Source organism: Cydia amplana, chromosome 21 (genome assembly GCF_948474715.1).
Source record: "Cydia amplana chromosome 21, ilCydAmpl1.1, whole genome shotgun sequence".
Classification (NCBI taxonomy): domain Eukaryota; kingdom Metazoa; phylum Arthropoda; class Insecta; order Lepidoptera; family Tortricidae; genus Cydia; species Cydia amplana.
Window position 1 is genome coordinate 185,000 of NC_086089.1, and position 15,881 is coordinate 200,880.

The window sequence follows — 15,881 nt, forward strand, 5'->3', positions numbered from 1 at the left end:
TTACCACTTTGGAAGTGTCTCTCGCGCAAACTATTCAGTTTAGAAAAAAAATGATATTAGAAACCTCAATATCATTTTTGAAGACCTATCCATAGATACCCCACACGTATGGGTTTGATGAAAAAAAAATTTTTTGAGTTTCAGTTCAAAGTATGGGGAACCCCAAAAATTTATTGTTTTTTTCTATTTTTGTGTGAAAATCTTAATGCGGTTCACAGAATACATCTACTTACCAAGTTTCAACAGTATAGTTCTTATAGTTTCGGAGAAAAGTGGCTGTGATGTGACATACGGACGGACAGACAGACGGACAGACAGACGGACAGACAGACGGACAGACAGACGGACAGACAGACGGACAGACAGACATGACGAATCTATAAGGGTTCCGTTTTTTGCCATTTGGCTACGGAACCCTAAAAACAACATACCTGACTACACTGGCTGACACCTGAAACGATTAACAATGTTCTTAAAAAAGTGTCAACCGGTCTAAGCAGTTATGTTGTTTTTGTAAACATCCCTTCAATTATTCTACAACAAACCTTAAATTAAACATGCCGAAATAAAGACATAAGGTACCTATTATGTTAAACTTACTTTTACATTACCTACGTTAATAATAAGAATTCTGTGAGACCGATTCAAAACGTGCCGACATCATAGTCACCCTAATGAGTTTGACAATGTTGTCTTGTATTTTTATAGTAAAATGTAATAATTGTGGCTTTCTTGTGAAACAATATTCCACAATTAGCAATTATTTCACTCCAACAACCTTTAACACAACATTTCTTCACAATTTTTAAGAAATTTCGCATTCATGTGTTTTGAAGAAATGTCATCAAGTTGGGGATACCAATTAATATTTAAAGTTACTACAAATTCTACCATACTAACATTTAGTTTTTTTTTGCTGTGTATGCGCTTGGTTTAATCAGTTAATAATATTGGCATCATAATCGAACGAGCGAGCGAAGCGAAGCGAAGTTCTTACATTCGACTTTGAACACGCGGCTGGCTAGCGGCACGTCTCGGCATTTCGATGTTTTTAAGCTGAACTGTCAGAAGATAGTTTGATACTCAATAACTTAAGTAAATTTGTTCTAATTTAAATGAAATTGGGTAAACGTGTAGTCGAGGGCATTATATTTTAGTCATTAAATTATGAGCAGGCCCGATCAAGAGGTTATTGAGCTAGAAGAACTTAGAAGGCCAAAAAGCTGTTTGTGAGGGGTCTTGCTATTCTGGTCAATTTTTTGCAAGAAACATGGTCGAGTTTAGTATCAAATGAAAGTGCTCGACTTACACTTTTATAATATCGTTTTTAAATTTACCATTTTGAAATAATTAGCAAGATAAAAATAAAATAGAATAAACATAATATATGTATGTGACATTTGACAAGAAATATTTCGGCTTAGCACAGATACAGTTTATTAACCGCCTTCAAAAAAAAAGGAGGTTCTCAGTTTGACCCGTATGTATGTATGTATGTATGTATGTATGTATGTATGTATGTATGTATGTATATTTGTTCGCGATTATCTCGCGTTTGGCTGAACTGATTTTGATGCGGTTTTCAGAAAAGTGTTTCTTACATTCTAGAGAAGGTTTTAGTATACATAGATCTGAGCTGATGCTGAACCCTGGCTGTACCTAGTGGAACTCAGGTTTGGTGCAACATAGGCTCACGCTGTTTTGGTCATCCGACACGCCTTGATGAGCACTTGGGAGAGCAGTACCCAAGATAGAGCTGATGCTGAACCCTGGATGTACCTAGTGGAACTCGGGATGTACCTAGTGGAACTCAGGTTTGGTGCAACATAGGCCCACGCTGTTTTGGTCATCCGTCTCATCTTGATGAGCACTTGGGAGAGCAGTACCCAAGATAGAGCTGATGCTGAACCCTGGCTGTACCTAGTGGAACTCAGGTTTGGTGCAACATAGGCCAACGCTATTTTGGTCATCCGTCACATCTTGATGAGCACTTGGGAGAGCAGTACCCAAGATAGAGCTGATGCACCAAACCACCCTGGCTGGCAGGGTTCACCCTGGCTGTACCTAGTGGAACTCAAGTTTGGTGCAACATAGGCCCACGCTATTTTGGTCATCCGTCACATCTTGATGAGCACTTGGGAGAGCAGTACCCAAGATAGAGCTGATGCTGAACCTTGGCTGTACTTAGTGGAACTCAGGTTTGGTGAAACATAGACCCACGCTATTTTGGTCATCCATCACATCATGATCAGCACTTGGGAGAGCAGTACCCAAGATTGAGCTGATGCTGAACCCTGGCTGTACCTAGTGGAACTCAGGTTTGATGCAACATGGATACACGCTGTTTTGGTCATCCGACGCGCCTTGATGAGCACTTGGGAGAGCAGTACCCAAGATAGAGCTGATGCTGAACCCTTGCTGTACCTAGTAGAACTCAGGTTTGGTGCAAGATAGGCCCACACTATTTTGGTAATCTGTCACATCTTGATGAGCACTTGGGAGAGCAGTACCCAAGATAGAGCTGATGCTGAACCCTTGCTGTACCTAGTAGAACTTAGGTTTAGTGCAACATAGGCACACTTTGTTTTGGTTAACCGACTTGTCGTCGTGTGCCTATGTTGCGGAGTTCCACTAGGTGGGTCGATGAACTTTTTTCTAACTGCCTTTAAAAAAAAGCGGCCAAGTGCGAGTCGGACTCGCCCATGAAGGGTTCCGTATTTAGGCGATTTATGACGTATAAAAAAAAAACTACTTACTAGATCTCGTTCAAACCAATTTTCGGTGGAAGTTTACATGGTAATGTACATCATATATTTTTTTTAGTTTTATCATTCTCTTATTTTAGAAGTTACAGGGGGGGGGACACACATTTTACCACTTTGGAAGTGTCTCTCGCGCAAACTATTCAGTTTAGAAAAAAATGATATTAGAAACCTCAATATCATTTTTGAAGACCTATCCATAGATACCCCACACGTATGGGTTTGATGAAAAAAAAATTTTTGAGTTTCAGTTCGAAGTATGGGGAACCCCAAAAATTTATTGTTTTTTTTCTATTTTTGTGTGAAAATCTTAATGCGGTTCACAGAATACATCTACTTACCAAGTTTCAACAGTATAGTTCTTATAGTTTCGGAGAAAAGTGGCTGTGACATACGGACGGACAGACAGACGGACAGACGGACAGACGGACAGACAGACAGACAGACATGACGAATCTATAAGGGTTCCGTTTTTTACCCTTTGGGTACGGAACCCTAAAAAGGACGTTCTCAGTTTCGTATGAATGTTCGTATGTATGTGTGTATGTTTGTTCGTGATTATCTCGCGTTTGGCTGAACCGATTTTGATGCGGTTTTCAGAAAAGTGTTTGTTACATTCTGGAGAAGGTTTTAGTGTACAGTACATGGATGGTTTGAAAAACCAATTGGACCCGGTAGGTGGCCATGCTATCGGTATACCTACCAACAAATTGGAGTGGGAGTCGGACTCGGACTGGGACTGGGAATGGGAGTGGAAGTGGGAGCAATATACATACAAATCGTTTAGCACCAAAACGTCATATTATGTTGTGTCGCGATTATATCATCGAGTTAGGCCATCACCAACATTAGTAGACTAAATGGAGAGCCTAACAAACTAGTATTTTAGCCCAAAACCTAAAATAAATGAAGTATCTACCTATCACTAAAAAGTAAAAAATAAAATAAAATTAAACAAAAAAATAATTAAAAAAAAACAACCAAAATAACTTCATTTTAATTCTTTTTTAAAAAAAAGGGAACCGCCTTCAAAAAATCAACCCACTGAAAAGCACAAAATAATTTTTATATACCCCACCCCTATCCTTGTTCAGTGCCTATACCGTCGTTAAGCAAATTTCTGCCAAAAAGTAGTTAATACCTAATAATAAGAAAATTAATAGCCATCCGGGTAATTACTTAGCTTTTGAAGGCGGTGCCAAACCAACAAAAATATTCTTTGCTGCCAAACAGAATAAAAAACGAGTAGTTAGTAAGTACCTAATGCAAGAACTAAGTTAGTAAGACTCTATAATTTTGGTTTGGCACCGACTTCAAAAACTAAGTAATTACCTGGATGGCTATTAATTTTCTTATTATTAGGTATTAACTACTTTTTGGCAGAAATTTGCTTAACGACGGTATAGGCACTGAACAAGGATAGGGGTGGGGTATATAAAAATTATTTTGTGCTTTTCAGTGGGTTGATTTTTTGAAGGCGGTTCCCTTTTTTTTAAAAAAGAATTAAAATGAAGTTATTTTGGTTGTTTTTTTTTAATTTTAATCTCTATGGTGGTGACTTAAATCCAGGGGAGGGACAGCCGTATACGAAGCCCTTTATTCGAAAAAATAGCGCCATCTATATTACTTAACGCTAAACTTGTAAATGGCGCTTCAAAATTGATGCAAAAAAGCAAATCTTGTCAGTAGAAAAAGGCGCGAAACTCAAATTTTCTATGAGACCATATCCCTTCGCGCCTACATTTTTTCTACTGACAAGATCTGCTTGGCCAACTATATATACATATTAATCTTTGCTTAAATCAATCAGTTAAAGGCTCCACAGACCTTGCAATAAATCCACGCGATCTTTGATCCATTGCCGCCTATAGAGCGACATAAAATAGTAGAAATTAAATAAAATGGAACTCAAAAATGTCCATACTAAATTGTTGTCATGTGTAAGCATTTTACGTCAAAAATGTGACAGGTACGTAGAAAGTGGCGCCCTCATTTATTTTCTATTATTTTATGTCGCACTATACGAGTACCTAAGTAGGTGCAACAAAGTCAATCGCTATATAATTTTTGGTTAACCGCGAGTTCTCAGTTCGGGGCGAACTACTAGTTATTTACAAATTACTTAAAAGATATCAGAACTGTAGTCTGAATATAGCACTAAAATTGTATAAGAAGGTAATTAAATTCAGTAGTTTATTGATATAATTTCTACCACAATGGTATCTTTTTAACATTGGCAACATGTGCGAGTGAGACACAGGGCTCGGGTTTTTCTATCTCAAGTGGACCATTTTCTCTAGTCTGGTACGAACAACTTTCTGTCTCGGTGATAAGGTTCAAATTAGTATGGCAAAAAAAGTGACAACTCGCTCCAGTTTAAAAAATATAACTTCATGGCACATGTACATTCTTTTCGGGTACTTCATACTCACATCGTACATCGTACCTTTACTTTACCTACTATTTGTAGGAACTGGAACAGTAACTTTGTAATAGCATATATATATATATATATATGGGATTACAAACTTACTTATGCAGTTCTTAGATCTTTAAAACGTGACTGATACTTATTGCAATATTTTTTTTTAGGTTTTCTATGGCTTGATAAGCTGAAGCTGAAGTGCTAGAAGTTTCTTAGAATTATCATGATCGTAGGTGAGTGAATGAGTGAGTGTGTCAGTGTCGAAACTAAGGAACTTTGACGTACAATCATTCTTAAACTATAAGTTCCAATTTAATGTTTTTGGGAATCTAATACCTTTAAACGAGCAATTCTTGTTTATTTATATAATATCTGGGTGACACATATAAAAACTCGAAAATGCGCGTTTTCCCAGAGATAAGACCTAGCTAGATCGATTTTTCGCCCCCGAAAACCCCCATATAGCAAATTTCATCGAAATCGTTAGAGCCGTTTCCGAGATCCCCGAAATATAAATAAATATATCGGAGAAGGATGATCCTAATGGCGGTGGGCGCGTGGGGGTAGTACCTAGATGTATTACTTCACAGCCAATATAGGAGGTATGCTACCAACGCATGAAATAAACATTCAGATTCGTTAACCATACTAGTGCCCACTATATTTCAGTACTAAATAATCAAAACGACCAATCACTATTCCAAAATGATTTGATTTAAAATAAAAAGATCACTTGAAATCGTTCAAATCTTTATTTTACAAAAGTAAGATTCTAATGGCACATAAGAAATCAAAATAACACTTGGAAATAAACACTTAGCTAAACGGTTAAAGAACGTCAGAATCTACGAGGGGTATTCAAAATATTCTCGGTATGAGAATGAAAACAAACAAGTACGAAAAGTTTGATGTTTTTATTTTTCAATATACTCCCCCCCTATGTTCATACACTTAAAAGATCGATCAATTATTTTTTTTAATCCCTCGTAAAAATATTTTTTATCTTTCGTGTAAAAATGCTCCTCCACTGCCGCCTTCAATGCTTCATCGTCAGAAAATTTATTTCCACGCAGATCTTTTTTAAGATTGGGGAGCAAAAAGAAGTCGCTGGGGGCTAAGTCCGGACTATACGGTGGGTGAGTAACAGTTTTAAACCCACGTTCAACAATAGCTGCCTTGGCAATATGAGCAGTATGGACGGGGGCGTTGTCATGCAGAAGCAGAATACCTTTGGTTAACTTTCCTCGCCTCTTTTCTTTAATTACATCCTTTAATTGACGTAGAATGTTAGCGTAGTACTGTCCTGTGATATTTACACCTTTTTCTTTATAATCGATTAGTAATACTCCTTCACAATCCCAAAATATCGTGGCCATGACCTTGCCAGCTGAAGGGATGACCTTCAAATTCTTGGGATGAGCTGAACCCTTAATGTGCCACTGCATGGACTCTTGTTTACTCTCTGGGTCATAATGATGAACCCAGGTTTCATCTCCAGTAACTATTCTTTGCAGCACCTCATCAGGATTTTCACCGCACAGGTCAATAAAATCGGAACAACAAGCTACACGCATGTCTTTTTGAAGCCGAGTCAGCATTCGCGGAACCCATCTTGCACTTACTTTTGACATATTAAGATGGTCATGTATAATATCATGTACGGTAGCAATAGAGAGATTGGTTACTTGTGCTATAGATTTTACCTTCACTCGACCATCTTCCAATATAAGTTTTTCCACTTTATCAATATTTTCTTGTGAAGTAGCTACTACAGGCCGGCCAGGTCTAGGGTCATCTTCAATACTCTCCCTTCCGCGTTTAAACTCGCTTGACCACTTTTGAATGGTAGATAAAGAAGGAGCAGACTCACGGTAAACACAATCCATTTCCTCTTTTATGGTTTTTTGATTTTTACCTGTTTTGTCAAGAATTTTATCACGCATCGATGTTCTAATTTAGTTAACATTGTCAATTCGCACAGGATGTTCATGTTTGTTCAGCAATTGCAGAAAAACAAAAGACTATCTCGGTTCGAATTATACTTTTTTTTAATGTCAATGAATAAACCTTAGCGGCCAGTAACGAAAGAAATTTTAGAAGAGGTCGTAAGATATCAATACCGAGAATATTTTGAACGCCCCTCGTATAAGCTTTCAGAATAATCCTTCAGGTATAAGCCTTCAGGAACGTAGCGAATTAGGCACGAGCTTGGCTAACGTCCGATCTCTAGCGCGGTCCGATCAAGAAGAAGGAAGCCAGTTCCAGCGGCGGAGCCAACCGCTCCCGCCTCCAATTCAAGTTGGTAAACCTGCCTGACCAGTCTACCAACATAACGACAAAAATGCCAGTTCGTGCCTACGTTCACTCAAGATACAACTCTTGACGTTCCAAAGCCTTCTACCTGTCATCTTAGTTCAATAATACGCCAATAGATGGAGGCGCTACTCACTACGCAGGTTCATTATTTCGTTACAAGCAAATAATACGTAGCCAAACATTGCTAATCGACTTTATACGGGCGTCTAACTATGAACTGTAATGCTGCAATACGTCTTTCTGTACGGATATGATGGTCGTTCTTGTCTACGTGACAGCGTGATAAAACGGTGTCCGTCATTTTCTTTCCCACGGTGTTAAACAGTGACAGTTATTTTATCACGTGGATAAAGATGGATAAAGCTATCCATAATAGGCTGGCTGGTGTCTCGCTCCGATAAATATATAAATAAACAAGAATTGCTCGTTTAAAGGTATTTAGATTTATTTATCGATTTCGATGAAATTTACTATATGGGGGTTTTCGGGGGCGAGAAATCGATCTAGCTAGGTCTTATCTCTGGGAAAACGCGCATTTTCGAGTTTTTATATGTTTTCCGAGCGAAGCTCGGTCACCCAGATATTATATCTAAAACATATTAAGCCCTATATGTCACTGAAAATTCAAGGTTCTAGCTTCAGCCAGCACAAAATTACAAGACGTCGAAAATGGCCTGAATCGCTTCGAGAAAAGGATGGTACGGCCGTGCCTCTTTGTTTTGCTCAACTTGGCGGGGGCACTGCCGTGCCCCAGATTATCCAAACATTCCAAACCATGCATGGCAAGGGTATTTTTCTACTGGAATGTATGTTGCACTTGGTTGTACTTACGAACTCCGAAAGATAGTATAGCTATAGCTAGATAGCTACATAATGAATACTACTTAATGGATTGAAAACGAATTTGCAATGTTCTGCCGCCGAGTGCAGCACTAGCACACATCTTAAACTATAGAGTAACAAGTATATATACTATACCATAACAGCAAACAACTACAAAATTGTACAGATTATTTGTGAAGAATAAATCCCACCAAAAACATTTTCATGTAAAATGTTGCCAAGACGAAACCATAAGGCTCGCACTGACAAAAAGTTATCAGATCTCTTGTAGAGCCAAGCTTCTAACTCTACAGGCCCTACCTTCACAGACTCTACACCTTAGTCAAAATATGTGGCTTGGCCGTTTCGTCACATGGGCGTAAGGTGAAAAATGTATTCACTATTCATTATTTTTTATTATAAAATAGTTCTTGTAATAATGAAACGGCCAAGCCACATATTTTGACTAAGGTGTAGAGTCTGTGAAGGTAGGGCCTGTAGAGTTAGAAGCTTGGCTTGGTGGGATTTCACATCTTTTTGTAAGTTGCTTATGACAATTTTCTAATTTAAAAGGTTGCGGGTGATTTACTATTAAAAATCCTGAAATACGTATTTTTTATATACAATCTGCTTTTTACTGATTCCCCATACAAACTTCAACTCCCTTTTCACCCTTACGGGGTGATTTTGGGGTTAAAACTATTTTATATCCTTTCCCATAACAATAACTATCTACATACCAAATTTCAACTAAATCGGTTCCGCGGTTATTGATTTCCCATACAAAATTCCACCCCCCTTTTCACCCCCTTAGGGGCTAATAATTTCAAGTTTTTGAATTATTTTGTTGTTTGTGGACTAATACTATCTGACATACCAAATTTCAGCTTCCTAGGACTTCAGGAAGTACCCTAGAGGTTTTGATGATCAACAGTGAGTGAGTCAGTGACGAAATCGGGGTTTTTTAGACATTCATAAAATCTAAAGTATAAGAGCTATGCAATTGAAAATTTTTATGCTTAATAAGTCCACTATTGACATCATATCCCGAAAGTTTTGTTTATCTTGTATAATCCAAACCCAAGTTAAGAGGGTTCAAAAAAGCGGCCAAGTGCGAGTCGGACTCGCCCATGAAGGGTTCCGTATTTAGGCGATTTATGACGTATAAAAAAAAAACTACTTACTAGATCTCGTTCAAACCAATTTTCGGTGGAAGTTCACATGGTAATGTACATCATATATTTTTTTTAGTTTTATCATTCTCTTATTTTAGAAGTTACAGGGGGGGGGACACATTTTACCACTTTGGAAGTGTCTCTCGCGCAAACTATTCAGTTTAGAAAAAAATGATATTAGAAACCTCAATATCATTTTTGAAGACCTATCCATAGATACCCCACACGTATGGGTTTGATGAAAAAAAAGTTTTTGAGTTTCAGTTCGAAGTATGGGGAACCCCAAAAATTTATTGTTTTTTTTTTCTATTTTTGTGTGAAAATCTTAATGCGGTTTACAGAATACATCTACTTACCAAGTTTCAACAGTATAGTTCTTATAGTTTCGGAGAAAAGTGGCTGTGACATACGGACGGACAGACAGACGGACAGACAGACAGACAGACATGACGAATCTATAAGGGTTCCGTTTTTTGCCATTTGGCTACGGAACCCTAAAAACGACGAAGCGCTTCGAGAAAAGGTAGGTAGTGCCCTTGCGCTACGCTTTGCTCGTCTTGGCGGGGGCACTACCGTGCCCCCCGATATGACATTAAGGTATCAAGGCGGTTAGTTTACTGTTTGTGCTAGTGACGCCCTCTGCGCAGAGCTTTTCGTAATATTCGTTGGATAAGGTATTAATACTTGCTGTGCAATGTAATATGTAGTTGCTAACAGATTATTAGATACTTGTACTACAGTGCCAAAACAAAGATATATATGCAGCCTGTATACAAATTAGTTTGTACTTATTGGACCAAAATCGTTGGTGTGAGAGCTGCTTTTTCATCTGTTCCTAATTTCTTATATTTAGCTTTGTATATCTAGTCTCGAATAAGCTGTTTATGTCCATGTACTGATGGTTACTTTCCAATGGATCCGTGGGTCTACATAATAGTAATTCTCGGAATCAATCAATACTAGGGAACAATTTTACATAAATCGACTATGAGTTTCAAGGATCAAATGGAAATAATCCCATGTTTTTATATCAAGCAAGTAGGAGTCAAATAAAAATACAGTATAAGGCATCGTCAATTTTATTAAAACAGTAACAGGATTTCTAGGAATGTATGTACCTACCTATTAAATCGGTTTGCAACTGCGATTTTGATAATTTTAGTTTAAGTACTAACTATTAATTAATGATTACACAAGGGTTACGTAAGTCGCTTGAAAGCTAAAAACATACATTATTATTACATAATATTTTTATTGAAATATCTTGTTTTTATTCATGCTGAAGTATTACAGTTTCCATACCACAATTAAAGATAAATTTGCGACCAAAACTAGATGGCGCGCCATGGTGCCGCAATACTCTTATAACTGATCTATTGATAGAATCTTGTTTTGGAAATAAATTCATGCAGTAACAATTTCAAAATATAATTTAACCATTATAATTACAACGTATTGGCATTAAACACAATATTTAACTAGTAGAGACAAAAAACATTAAGAAGTAATTAATTGTAAAAACAAGCAACAACGGTTGCACTCCGGGAGTGCCGATAGAAGTGAAAACTCACCTCACTATGTTACCGACGCCCGGTAACACGATACATACGTTTAGCGGAGGTATTCTATTTATTTATTATATATTATAATCATTCTCAAATAAGATCACACTTTTTCATTGACATGTTTATTTACATACTGCCATGACAACGTCAAATTATTTGAACATAGGCAAAGAGTGTTGAAAAGGCACTTCAAAAAACGTTTTTTGAAGTGAAAACTTCTTTAGCGGCGCTGGGCACTTTTTGAGGTGGGGAAAAAATTATAACTCGAGACAGCGTAAGGCGATCACGTGACCGTAAGAGGCGTAAGGTTTAGATGGCCACTCATAATTTAGATGGCATTTAAATCAATAAAGAAAAACTCAATGTTATTTGACATTTATGTTTCGGACTCCTTTTCAAGACTCTTTACCTATGTTCAAATAATTTGACGTTGTCATGGCAGTATGTAAATAAACATGTCAATGAAAAAGTGTGATCTTATTTGAGAATGATAATAATATATAATAAATAAATAGAATACCTCCGCTAAACGTATGTATCGTGTTACCGGGCGTCGGTAACATAGTGAGGTGAGTTTTCACCTCTATCGGCACTCCCGGAGTGCAACCGTTGTTGCTTGTTTTTTAACTGAATGGTTCTTAAATCTAATTTAAACACTACGTGTATTGTGGAACCTGTTTTCTGAAATAAATGATTTTTATTTTATTTATTTATTGTGAACTGTGTAAGGTGTTAAAAAAATGTAAACAAAAAACTCGTGACTAAGACTAATGACAAACCAAACCAATGAAGTACAACATTTTGTACCCATGGATGTAATCGGTCAAACAGCAGTCTCATGATTGTTAGTTGTTATTGTTTACATTTTATAAAGTCACATGTAATCTGGGGGCACGGCAGTGCCCCCGCCAAGTCGAGCGCGAAGCAAACACTGCCGTACCATCCTTTATTGGAACCATTTCGCCGCATTTTCAGGCCCCTATTTGAGAACCTCTGGATAAGACCAGAACGCAGAAATTTTCGTCATCCAGTAAGCTATAATCACATACTTAAAATCCAAAATTTCAAGTCTGTAGGTCATTTAGTTCCGAAGTTAAGCGAAAGCAAAGTTTCGCATTTATGACACTCATTCATTCACTCAAGATCATCAGAATAGAATTAGTACTTCCCATAAACTCAGAGAGCTGAAATTTGGTACAGAGTTAGGGTTTAATGGCCACATAAAGGGTAAACCTAAAAATATTGCAATATCAGTCACGTTTTAAAGATCTAAGAACTGCATAAGTAAGTTTGTAATCCCATATAAATATATGATATTACAAAGTTACTGTTGCAGTTCGTACAAATAGTAGGTAAAGTAAAGGTACACTACGATGTACGATGTGAGTATGAATGAAGATATGTTTAGTTATGATATGTGTATACATAGTATGGGTATGAGTACCCGAAAAGAAGGACTGCCTACAAAAAGAGATGAGATCCCATCAAAAACATTACATGTAAAAAGCTGCAAGTCTCGCAACGCTTTTACTACAAAAAAAGTTTTGAGATGTAATGTGAAAACAAGTCGGTTATTTTAATCAGTGCCAGGGGGTGTTAAAACCGTATCAATAAGATATCTTTAATTTGTAATACATATAATGACTTGGCAATCGCACATAATGCTTTACTCGTACCGTACTCGTAAATATGTGTAATGCTCAAACTGCAATTAGCGCTAGCGTTATGTTCAATTAGAATTATTTTTAATAGGTGACGATGATCCCTTTGTCATTATGCAGCCGTGCGATGGCCAAGTCATTATATGTATTACAAATTAAAGATATATATTTGATACAGTTTTAACACCCCCTGGCACTGATTAAAATAACCGAGTTGGTTTCACATTACATCTCAAAACTTTTTTGTAGTAAAAGCGTTGCGAGACTTGCAGCTTTTTACATGTGTTTTTGATGGGATAAACTATTTACAGGTAGCAATAGGCACATTAAAATAAACATAAAAATAAATTAACAACAATATTTATATTTACAAGAGTTATCGCTGTAGATGGTTGTATTAGCTTGCCCTTATCCTATTTACTTATGTACTTCCAAATATCTGTGACATTATTATAAAACTTAATAATATGTAATAAATTGTGCAATATAAGTGATATGGACAAAATTGTTACCGAGATTCAAATGGAAACACCGCATCCTTACGATCTTATATCGGATTACAATAGTAGATTGTTAACCAAGGGATGAAAGGCACTGATTTCTGCCAATAGTCCGAGGCTGAAATGATGCCTTTTACCCCAGCCTTTGCTTTTGCCTTTTACTTTTAATTTCGAATACGAGGAAAGTAAAATGCATGCGTTTTTTTTAAAACATGACTAAGTATAATTTTTGAAGTGAAAACTCTCTGGCCAGCAATTTCGGAACTAAAGTTTTTCAATAGAAAGGAGGATGGGTCAATTATACATAGTGCTGCAGACATTTTGGACTAGTCATTGAGTTTTCACTTTTGTCGGCACTCCCGGAGTGCAACCGGTTGTTTTTTTATAGTACTTTTTGAAAGTACTTTCAATTAACAATTTAGGCAAAAGTATCGTTATTTATGGAATGGAGAGTCAAATATCAGAATGTAAATTGTATAACAAATCCATTTAAACCCAAATTTCAATTGCTTATCGTAAAAAAATGAAAACAAGCAACAACGGTTGCACTCCGGGAGTGCTGATAGAAGTGAAAACTCACCTCACTATGTTACCGACGCCCGGTAACACGAGACATACGTTTAGCGGAGGTATTGTATTTATTTATTTTATATTATTATCATTCTCAAATAAGATCACACTTTTTCATTGACATGTTTATTTACATACTGCCATGACAACGTCAAATTATTTGAACATAGGTAGAGTCTCGAAAAGGAGTCCGCAACATAAATGTCAAATAACATCGAGTTTTTCTTTATTGATTTAAATGCCATCTAAATTAACCTAACCTAACCAAACCTATCCTATTGAAGCGCGGCACGGCACCCAACCGCGGCGCGCGAGGCTGCCCGCCTCCGCGCCGGGGCGCCGGGCCCGAGCACCGCGAGCCGATTATGAGTGGCCATCTAAACCTTACGCCCCTTACGGTCCTTACGGCGGCGCGGAATCCGGACCCGTGTTCTGGCCTTCCGCGGATCTTCCGACCTAGCCGTAAGGCCGTTTCGTGCATGCGTCTCGTGCGTTGCAGTTCTGTACGACCGCCGTCTAACGGTCGTCTCTGGCACGGATAAGGGGAATCCGACTGTCTAATTAAAACAAAGCATTGCGATGGCCCTCGCGGGTGTTGACGCAATGTGATTTCTGCCCAGTGCTCTGAATGTCAACGTGAAGAAATTCAAGCAAGCGCATGTAAACGGCGGGAGTAACTATGACTCTCCTATGTTGTCGCTCCTCTATTGTGAGAGAACTGAGGAGTGCGGGTGAGTTTTAGTTACTCCTGAGAGGGCACCCAGCGTCAGTGGACTCGCCACCTTTTGCTCCGGGACCGGCGGGGTCACCGATTGCTGGGCTGTGTAGTACTGGGTCCCCTAGAAATGCTGCCGCCGTTTTGGTTGGTGAGCATTGGGTTCACTAGGGGACCAGTGCGCTATAACAATCCTCTCAGAAAGGGTGCATCGGCGAGAAGAGAGGGCCCCGATGCATCAATTCCCACCCTCAGCCTGCTCGAGGCTCCGCTGCAGAAACCGATGAGGGGGGGAGGTTGCTCCAACCAATCCACAAGGAAAGGGAGACGTCCTCGGGAGCAATTGGGTGTGGACACGGCACATCGAGGGCGCGCAAGTACTGCTTTTGGAACGAAGCCGTGGAGTTCCTTACGGAACAGCGGGCTGCAGTACAGCATCCTAAAGGCGACTGGGATGTGCCCGAATGCGGGGTTCTACCTGTGAGGAGGTGGCCGCTGGTGTCACTGAGTCACAGTAGTAGACCATGTGGGGTGCCGAGGTTGTTCCCCTTGCGCTATCCGTGAAAGCGGGTAGGAGCAAGGGTGAAGAGCGGAGCAGGTTAAATGGGAGGTTTGGCACGGTTTGCTGCACTTGTGCTTGGCAAGCCTGCGTTCACTTCTCAGCCCTGCATTAATGGGGCCTTCTGGTGGCGCAGAAGGTTCAACTCTTATCTCTGGCCTGCTATGGCACCGCTGCTCAAAGACAGAGAGAGGGGGCGTCCTCAGATTTACTTGCAAATCGCCTTGGAGGTGCTTGTGGCCGGCTTGGCTTGTTGACTTGTTGAGTCGGTTACTTTTAATAAAGGCGTAGGGTGGGAGTCGGCTTTACTACTTGGAGACCGGAGTAGTAGGGTCCGGCTAAGGGCTGCAGGTATTCGCCCTGCAGTAAACCCCGATGGGGTGCCCCAGGGGTGGTGCCCAAGTACATCTGGTCGCCTTCGGCGGGGGTTGTACCGTTTCCAGAGTACGAATGGTGCTGATGGGTTAGCGGCCCCTCAGTACCTAAAGGTTTCGATTGCTTTCGATACAAATATGGAGAATAATAATCGCCCTGTTCTTCCACTGGAGGCAGGGAGCGATTTAAACCTGATTTCGGGCGGTCGCTCTGCCGTGGGTTCTCCGGAGGAGGACGTGGCCGGAGCAACCTGTCCAGATTGTGGGAGGACCTTTCGCAACACCAGGGGGTTGGGCGTCCATAGAAGGGCGGCACACGGCACACCCCCTGGAGGCGAACCTCGAAGCCGCGCCCGCAACGGGGAGGCGCAGGTGGAGAGACGAGGAGGCAGCCCTCCTTGCAAGAACTGAAGCCAGCCTAGTGGTTCAAAAGGGCA